The sequence below is a fragment of the Myotis daubentonii genome, chromosome 13 (assembly GCF_963259705.1).
Source record: "Myotis daubentonii chromosome 13, mMyoDau2.1, whole genome shotgun sequence".
Taxonomy (NCBI): domain Eukaryota; kingdom Metazoa; phylum Chordata; class Mammalia; order Chiroptera; family Vespertilionidae; genus Myotis; species Myotis daubentonii.
This window is the reverse complement of record NC_081852.1, coordinates 50,147,753-50,157,647: the sequence shown is the minus strand read 5'-3', so window position 1 is coordinate 50,157,647 and position 9,895 is coordinate 50,147,753. Positions and strand designations below refer to the sequence as shown.

Here is a 9,895-nt window from a genome sequence, read left to right as displayed (position 1 = left end):
ATAAGCGTAATGACATTAAGAAGTAGAGGATGGCCCTAGCTGGTTTGGCTCAGTGGATAGAGTATTGGCCCATGGACTGAAGGGTCCCTGGTTCAATTCTGGTCAAGGGCATGTACCTCAGTTGAAGGCTTGAGCATGTGGGAAGCAAGCAATCAATGTGTGTGTCTCTCTCTGTATCTCCCCATTCCTTCCACTCTGTCTAAAAATCAATGAAAAAAATTCTCCTGTAAGGATTAACAAGGAGGAGGAGGAGGAGGAGGGGGGGGGGGGGAGGGGGAGGAGGGGGAGGGGAGGGGGAGGGGGAGAAGGAGGGCAAGAAATAAGGAAGAAGTCTAGATCAGTGTTTTCTAAAAAGCAGAGTCATTAACAAAACCCGGAAGGTCTCAGGAAAGAGTTGATTTGTCATGAAATTATGGTTGATTTGTGGTGGATTCTAATTGGCTATGTTCAGTTGGAGGTATTCAGAGCAGAACTGTCTTGCAGGCAGGTGGAAATTGGGGAAAAATCAAAATCAAATAGAAACCCTGGGATTACATAAATAGGATAACTAAAACCATGAGCAAGTTTCCATTCAGAGATCCCCTACTGCCCCTTCCTTTCCTGATGGCTCAAGATTTGGAGAGGGCAAGGCCATGACATAGGATATGCCTGAATGTGCAAGAAGCCTAATTCTCTCCAGCAATCACTAATCTATTCTAACTATATGCCTAGGGAGGGTGTTTTCCACCCTGTCTTCATTTAGGGAAGAGTATTACTTACTGCCCCTTTGAACTTATTTGTGTTTCATAGTGAGCTAGTTAATTTTTCCTGTTTTCTCATTTCATGGTTGATACACTTGCAATACTTCTTTTTTTACTCAAGGAGAACAAACACCCAAAAAATCTGAAGAAGTCAAAACAATCAATCATGAAATATTAAAACGGGAACATGTGTGAACGTCAACACAGCTCTCTGCACTTTTTCCTATGGAATTATGGACTTATCAGTGATAGTCTAACACTTAGCGTTGGCTGAAGGTCTCCTAAGAAACAGTGTGAATGAGAGCAGGCCAAAGGACTTGGGAACAGCGTTGAAGGTAATTGATTATCAGGAAAAGTTTCAGAGATGAGTATTTGCACAACTTTTAAGTGTGTGATGTAGACCAGATCACAGTAGACAAGATTAAAAAAGAGATAGGTGAGCTAGGAAGCTCTGAAAGTGGACCCTGAGATTGTGAATATTAAAAAGATACATGAAAGATACTGCAGCAGTAGCATTGATAATGTTTAACAACATTTTAGATAAGAGGAAGGCATTGTAGGAAGCATGAATCGAAGGCTGCCACATATTTTTAAACCTGGGTGGCTGAAGAATGGTGAGCAAGTAAACATGTCAGGAAAGCTGGCAGGAGAAGATGAAAATTTGTTCTTTGTTCCTGGGAAAGGAGGCCTTTGACCATGAATGTTAGAACCTGGTAAGTACATGTAGAGAGAGGGGTGATGGTTATGAAGTGAAGGTTAGGGAAAGCGGGAAGGCTTGGGTGGATCTTTGTGTTGGATTTGAACAGAAGAAGGATGTCTTTCTTTTGCTGACACAATAACTATCTAAGCCACCAATGGGCTCCATGCTCTCCTATAGGAAGGAAGTTTCTTGGGTCCACCTTCTAGGAAGTGTCCTTACAAGAGACAGAGCATCTGTGGTGAGCCATTGCCCGAATGGAAACAACACATACATACCAGAGGTCATGCCTCAAGATCACCTGAGGCGTGTGTACCTGCAAGGAGTGGGAAGCTCTTCGAAAACTGTAGGCCCTTTATTCAAAGCATATAGCTTCTAATATTGTCTGAGTACTTCTTTTATGCAATTTTTGTTTTGATTTTTATTTTTAGACAATTCAAGACTCCCCACAAAATGCTTGCCTTCCCCCTCTCCCCCCCAAAAAAAACAAATGTCTGCTAATATCACTGCAATAGTTCAAGAAAAGTGCAGGCTTTGCGCTCCTCTCAAAATATCAGTAAGGGCCAACCTTCTGCATGTTACCTTGCTGTTTCATTGAAAAATTGATTGGTTTGTTTGGGGAAAGGCTGCCCCTTTTTATTGTTGTTGTTATTCCTTTAAGCTTTGTCCTATACCTACAAGGAGTCTAGCAAATGGGACCACTTCTGACAATAATTTGTGGTTACATTAATTGTTGGATGGTACTACTTATTATGACCTCTATATTTTGGGTGACTGAGGTAAATTATCCATTGTTCTATGGCTACAATCCGCAGCTCCTCAAAAAATGAACAGCCTATACCAAAACAAAGCAAAAACCCACAAAAAAGCAGCTAAACTCATGAATTCCTATATGACCAGTTTTTTATTTTATTTTATTTTTATTGATATCAGAGAGGAAGGGAGAGGGGGAGAGATATAGAAACATTAATGATGAGGGAGAATCACCGATTGGCTGCCTCCTGCACACCCCCCCCCCCCCGCCCCCTGCACCACCACCACTGGAGATCGAGCCCGCAACCCAGGCATGTGCCCTTGACAGGAATCAAACCAGGGACCCTTCAGTCCACAGGCTGACACTCTACCCACTGAACCAAACTGGCTAGGGCCCTATATGACCAGTTTTACACAACTACTTAGTCATCAGTTGTTGTAATACATTCAATTGGTATTGTTACGTAGAATTTTTAGTTTGTAATTTACTTTGTAGCCCTTATTTATAATGAGCACTTTAATGAATTGTGCTAATAAAGCTAATATGATGTGATTATTATTTTTTTTAGTTATACTCAATTTGACTTTATTCTCTAGCTCTTTTGAAAAATCATTGTTTAAGTGAATAATGTCAGAATTCTGATCCTCATAATTTACTACAACCAAGGTCTGTATCTTTACCCCTTTTTAAAAGCAGCAGTTGATGTGGTTATTTTTAAAATAACCCATTAGTTAATTGAACTAATCACATGGTGTTGCTAACTAAAGGCACTTTTCTATTTCCCAAGGAGGATTTATCATCAGGCCAAAGAAAACCATTCCATTTTATAGTAACAAATACCTTCTATTATCTTCTCCACTCATTTTTTCACTTGTATTATGAATTTCTAGAAGGTTTCCCAATTTAGTAACAATCTCCAGCTCTACTAAAACGCAAAACATGTAAATCTTTACCTCTATGTGCCTTTGCCTTTTTCCCTTAAAAAAAAGTAGCTTTTATGATGAGACAAATAGACAAACAGCCTCCCGAAGAGGTAGATTAAGGAAAACCCATCTCTATTTGTTGCATCCAGCTACTCCACAACCAGTCACCTTGTCACCAGTAATTATTATGTGGCAGCTCTCATTTCGGAATGTACCAGGGAATGGAATCACACCGATCCATCTCTCACACCGTCAGCATGTCAATGAAAATGAGTGAAATTGCAGGGGGGAAACATCCTGTGTCTAAAACAAAACAAACAAAGCACACAGGGTCCCTGAGAGGGTTTTTATCAGCACAAACAGTATCAGTTTGGCTCACAGAATTAGGAATAAAGAGCTTCTTGTTCTTGGTCGGTGTGTCATAACAGCAGAATATACTGCCGCATGCCAGGTGGTGCTGGTGACAGCACTTAAAAAATATAGGTTCTCTCTTAGACTGAAAAACCCTATTTTCACTTGAGACTTATGTTATCTTCATATATTTTGCCTCTTCATGGAGATTAACATGCTCACCTACTCCTCCTAACACTCAGCATTCCTTACTCTTATGTGAATCTGGCCCAACTCAAAGGGGCTTAAGCAAAGGGAATTTCTTGAACACCACCCTTCTCAAAAAGTCACTCAAATAGTTCATGAAAAGCCCACTACTGGAGTTTGCCTTATACTTTAAATATATATATATATATATATATATATATATATATATATATATATAATCTCCCCTATATAATAAAAGGGTAATATGCAAACTGACCCTAACAGCAGAAAGACTGGGAATGACTGGTCACTATGACACACACTAACTATCAGGGGGCAGACGCTCAATGTAGGAGCTGCCCTCTGGTGGTTTGTGTGCTCCCACAGGGGGAGCTCTGCTCAGCCACAAGCCAGGTTGACGGCTGCCAGTACAGCGGTGGTGGTAGGAGCCTCTCCTGCCTCCTCAACAGCGCTAAGGATGTCCCACTGCAGCTTAGTCCTGCTCCCTGCTGGCAAGTGGACATCCCCTGAGGGCTCCTGGGCTGCCAGAGTGATGTCTGACTACCAGCTTAGGCCCAAATCCCCAGGGAACGGACCTAAACCAGCAGGGGGTCATCCCTCAAGGGGTCCCAGACTGCGAGAGGGCACAGGCCAGGCTGAGGGACCCCCCCCCCCCCCGAGTGCACAAATTTTTGTGCACCAGGCTCTAGTATGTATATATATATATATATATATATATATATATATATATATATATATGGATTGATTTCAGACAGGAAGGGAGAGGGAGAGATAGAAACATCAACAACGAGAGAGAATCATTGATTTGCTACCTCCTGCATGCAATGTAATCAAGTCTGCAACCCAGACATATGCCCTGACTGGGAATTGAACCATGACCTCCTGGTTCATAGGTCAATGCTCAACCACTGAGCCATACTGGCTGGGCTGGGCTGGGCTGGAGTTTGCCTTATAGACAGCTACATTCAGAACCTCAAATAATGGCAATAGAGTTTATTAGTCTAATTTCCTCTATATGTCAGATATCTCCTCTTGGGCTTTGTTCTTGGGCTGTATTCTATGATGGTGCATGCAACCGCAGGTGTTTATCTCATAACCAGTCATCCTCACACCTGCATTTCATTGGCTTGAGCCCCAGGCCCATCTCTGAAACAGTTGCTCCAACTGGATTGCCTGGTGTGCATCTAGTTGACCAGACCCAGGCCATTTGTCAAAATTTGAGATGAAAGTAAAAGAGAGATGGTTTCCCATTGGAAAACCAGAGTGCTCTCATTGGTATATGGGTGAATAGATGCCAAACACACAGAAGCAAATGTCAACAATCTATGAGCCTTTGAAATGCTTTAAACAGTGGCTTCTCTTGACTTTCTTTGTGAAGAAAGCCCCTTTCAGTCCTTGAGCAGAGCAAATCCCTCACTGCGAGACACGTTCATAGCACTCAGATGGGTTTGGGCCATCGCCTTTATTACACTGTCACATTACTATTTCCTAAGACATCTTTCTCTCCCATGGAACTGGGAGATCCAGGAAGACAGAAAAAAATAGTACCTTTCTTTTCCTCTTGTACAGACTCAGACAGTGCTCCCATAGTAGAGTCTAAATGCATGTTTTTGGCAAATGACTTAATAGTTGGTTTTCATATAGTTAGACCAGGGGACTTTGGTTGTCATTTTATTTCATTGTAATGAGTTCAGGCTTTTCTTCTCCTGAGAAGACTGGGCTGATGGTTTTTACTTCTGTATATTTGCAGCCAGTAAATCACTAAGAAAAACCTTACATCATCTCCTCCACAAAGTCTTTCTTATAGATTATTGCCTATTTATTAAGTTTTTCAATTAATAATATCATTCTTGCTATTTCAGCACCATTTTATGTGTGTTTATATTATGTGCAATTAACTACATTGAAATACCATAGTATACCTTATGTCCTTCTCTAACTTTTGGAGTCATTATATTAATGCTTTGATAACATATGGTACATTGAAAAGTATAAAACACTAAATATCTGTTAGTGACATAAACTAAAATACCATTAGTGAAAACTAAAATACCAGTATTCAAATGTGCATATAGGTGACATCTCTTCATTTTCTAATTTTCTACCACAGTTATGATTTCTGTATGTAGTTAGAAAAATATAAGGTTTTAAAAAAAATCCAAGGGAATAATTTAGTTTTATATTATTCATGTTTACTCTAATATTATAATTTTGACATTATCAGTTATTCTGGGGTGTGTGTATGTGTGTGTGTGTGTGTGTGTGTGTGTGTGTGTGTGTGTGATGTGATTATATAAGATTTCTAAAGATAAACTACCAAACAACTTCTGGTCATAGGTATTTCAAATTCTGAATTATTGGCATTTCAAAATTTTGTTTGGTTAATCCTCACCTGGGAATATGTTTTCCTTTTTTTTATTTTGGAGAGAGAGTAGAAGGTAAAAAGAGAGTGTGGGGGGAGTGGGGAGAGAGAGAGAGAGAGAGAGAGAGAGAGAGAGAGAGAGAGAGAGAAACATCAAAGCATCCATGTGTGAGAGACACATTGATTGGTTGCCCCCCACACATGCCCAGACTGGTCCAGGGATCAAATCTACAACCAAGGTATGTGCCCTTGACAGGGAATCAAACCCAGGACTCTTTGGTGCGAGGATGAGGGGGAGAGTGGAGGGTGGGCACAACACTCTAACCACTTAGCAACACTGCCCAGGGGTGGTGTTTCATGTTAATAATAATTTTTTGCTCTTGGATTTACTATTGTATTAATTCCCATTCAAAATTCAGTAGGTAACAATCTCTTTGCCTATAACTCTTCAAAGTTAAGGAATAGCCTTTAAATAATACTGTGATTATCTTAAAATATTATGTCATAACACAATGGAGAAATAAAAGACCTAAAAATTAGATGACATTTTCCTAAACTCTGGGTTAAATATTAGACAAATAAAGGATCAACATTTGGTAAACACATATCTGATAAGACTCTTAATGAAGTGCCCTTTAAAATTCAATTTTTATCAAAGGGAGATCTACATGCTGTAGAATAATACATGTGTAGGTAAAAGAAATTTATATTCTACTCAGTCATGCTATTTATATTCTTGATTGACTAAATTAAAGAATAGGAGAATCAAATGGTCATGTCTAAATTCTTCTGGGTAAATATGCAGTTGAGAGTCCCAGAGCTTTGTGATATTTAATATAAGAGAGACAGTTTATACAGTACAAAATTAATGGTCTGTGCTCAAACTAGCTGTTTTGACTATGTGAATGTCTCTAAAGGGCTTATAACATCATTGGAAAACTGTACTGGTTGTCTCTCAATTTCTGGTTCTGAGCAGAACACAATAACTATTATCAGAGACCAAAAATATGTAGAAGAAATTGATAGAGAATTTGTCATGTGAAATGATAATGGTGAGATCAAGAGACTATGATGGCTATGTTGGGTTCAGTGGACAACTGACTCTTGAGTTGGGTCAAAGGCATCTGTAAGAGTTTACCAGTGGGCAAGGGCAGGGTGGAGGGCATGCAAGGGGAGCTATATGATTTCCAATAGAATATATGATGTTGAAAGCTCTGAATTGTGCTCTACCTATTGGCATGAAGTTGATCAGCTATATTTATAATAGTAAATAAAGTAAAAGTAAAATAATTTTACATTGGTTATTTGAGTTTTGGAGAATGCCGATTTAACCTAACAAATTTTGTTTTATTTTAACAAGTTGAAGTCTTTTGTTTCACTAAAATTTATCAATGAATCCAATCTCTTAAAATATTTTGAAGCATCTTAAATTTATGATGATAAAAATCACAAATCATCATTAAAATGTTCTTAGCTTTTATATGCTACAGCAACTAAAAATGTTTTTAAATTATTTAGCAGTTATCTCAAGTTATTTAAATATACTTTTAAATATAAGGGTCAGCATTTAAGATACAGATGGGCATTTTTTACTGTAAATATAATATTTCACTCATTTCTGATTCTGATATATTTTTTTAATGGGCAGATCTTGAGACACATTACCAGGATAAGATTTGTACTAAGATTATAAAACTTGGTTTAGCTGGCATCTGTAGACTCTAAGGCCAAAGAGAGATTAGGTAATAGTATAAATCTTTCTTTGTTCTTAATCATTTTCTTAGTGAAGTTAAAGAAATATAGGAGTGTTTAGTAATGAAAAAGTTGTACTTTAAATGAATTGTTCTTTATGAATGACACTGGTTTCAATGTTCTAACTTATTTTTTTTAAAAGGAATGTTGGAATCAAGGCTTAAAGTGCTGTTTTGCTAATGGGCTATGACCTTTTTGACACATGTTTAAGAACCATGTTTTCCCTACTCTTAATGCTTCCTTCCTGGGTATCAGTTAGTACAATATGTCTCACTTCTCTTTGCCTCTTTACTCTATCTCCAGGAGGTGAAGAGACATTCTAACTGGTAAGGCTAAAATAAATAAATAAATAAATAAATAAATAAATAAATAAATAAATAAAATACTTGGTATGCTTTTCCCAGCCCCTCTTGTCCATCAAGGTAATATCCCAAGAGAATCAAGCTTTTCGTCTGCTCTCCTTACCATATTTCCAATGGGGGCCAGCCTCTGACTGGGGGTGAGCGGGGGAGGGGAGGGGTGAGATACCTTCCCCAGGGCTACCTGCTACTGAGTGAACAGCTCTTTTGTTCTGATGGTCATTGTCAGGAGGACCATTGGCCCACAGACAGATTCAGCTACTTGCCCACAGAGTGGGATCAGATTTATGGGAAATACAAATACCTATTGTCTCCGTATGATTGATTTACTCGCTGATCACAACTTTTAATTGATTCAGAATTCTGGCAGAAGCAAGGGAGCTTTTTATTTGCTCTCCTCAAATGCCTCCAATAGGATTGACTAAAAGGATCTGTCTTATTTTATAGTCCCAGAGGCAGACCACAAAGCCAAGGTTATGGAGGAAAGTGAGGAAGGTAAATGAGGAAAGTGAGAAAGGAAAGGAGATGAATAAGAACCCTAATACTTTTGGTAACACTAGGGAGCAATTTGAAGATGGCATACTCCAGACTAAAAGGGCTGAAAATCATGATTTCCTAACAAGAAGTTGAAGCCAGAAAACTGAGATGAGTCAGAACTCTTCATTGTTCCTGGGAGTGGAAGGAACTATTTCCTGGGAGTGGAAGGAGCTATTTCCAAAGAGGACAACATGAGAGGACTCTTAAAGAAGGGCGGTTTTGCAGCTTTGTTCCCTAAATATAGAGAGGCTTATTTGAAGGAGTGATGGCCACTGGTACAGAAAGTGTTGAATGAACAAGCATTGGAACTCTTAACAAACTGTTACATTATGGTTCAGGGAAAACACAGTTTCAGCCATTTGACCTTTTAGTGCCTTGAAAGAATTCAAACACAAAAATGGGAATCAACTCAAGAAACCTAACAAAAAACTAAGAAAGAGTACACACTGTTCCCATCACCACAACTAGATAGTCAGATTAATAAAAAAAATAATAATAATAAAAGGCTAGTAGTGAATACTTTCTGAAGGAAAGCCACACAAAAATGACAGAAAATGAAAGCAATAAGGGCTAAGTAAGTGGAAGCTCTAGATAACAGACAAGAGGGGAAGAACAAAGATTTTATTCCACCTAAAGAAAAATGAGTTGTGAAACCTGCGAAAGCATCTGCTAAACTGAAATTGATGTGGCTGCCATCAAGAAAAAGATGAAGAAAGCAAAGATTAAGAAACTGGAGCTTTTACAGCTGAAGAAGTTAAGCTTAAAATAGAAGCAGATAAAAAGAAAAAGAAGGAAAAAAGGAATAAGCACTAAACAACCCTGAACTAGAATTTATTAAAGTATTTCCTTTTGTAAAAGATTTTGAGGCATTAGTGTTTTTATGTATAAGAAGTAATACTCTGTTTTTTTCTGAGTTTGTTTTGTTCTTTATAACAGTGTTTATCTATGCAGCTGTTCTTTAGAAATATAAATTTCTAGAGGCCTGGTGCATGAATTCGTGCATGGTTGGGGTCCCTCAGGGTGGCCTGCGGAGATCGGCCACCAGCTTGCACCCCCAGCCTCGCAGCCCCGCAGCCCGACCTGGCACCCCACCTTGGCCTGGTGCTTCCCCTTCTCCTGCTCCACCATCTCATCCTGTCTGCAGGTCAGTTGGGGCCAGGCCCCCCCACCTGGCTCCCTCAGCACCTGGGAGCTGGGCAGCGGCCCCAGCCCC

At 39.2% G+C, this 9,895-nt stretch overlaps 1 pseudogene; it reads left to right on the top strand.

The window, feature by feature from the left end:
- Nucleotides 1-6,809: 6,809 nt before the first annotated feature.
- Nucleotides 6,810-9,495, top strand: LOC132214665 (KRR1 small subunit processome component homolog; annotated as a pseudogene).
- The last annotated feature ends 400 nt before the right edge of the window (nt 9,496-9,895 follow it).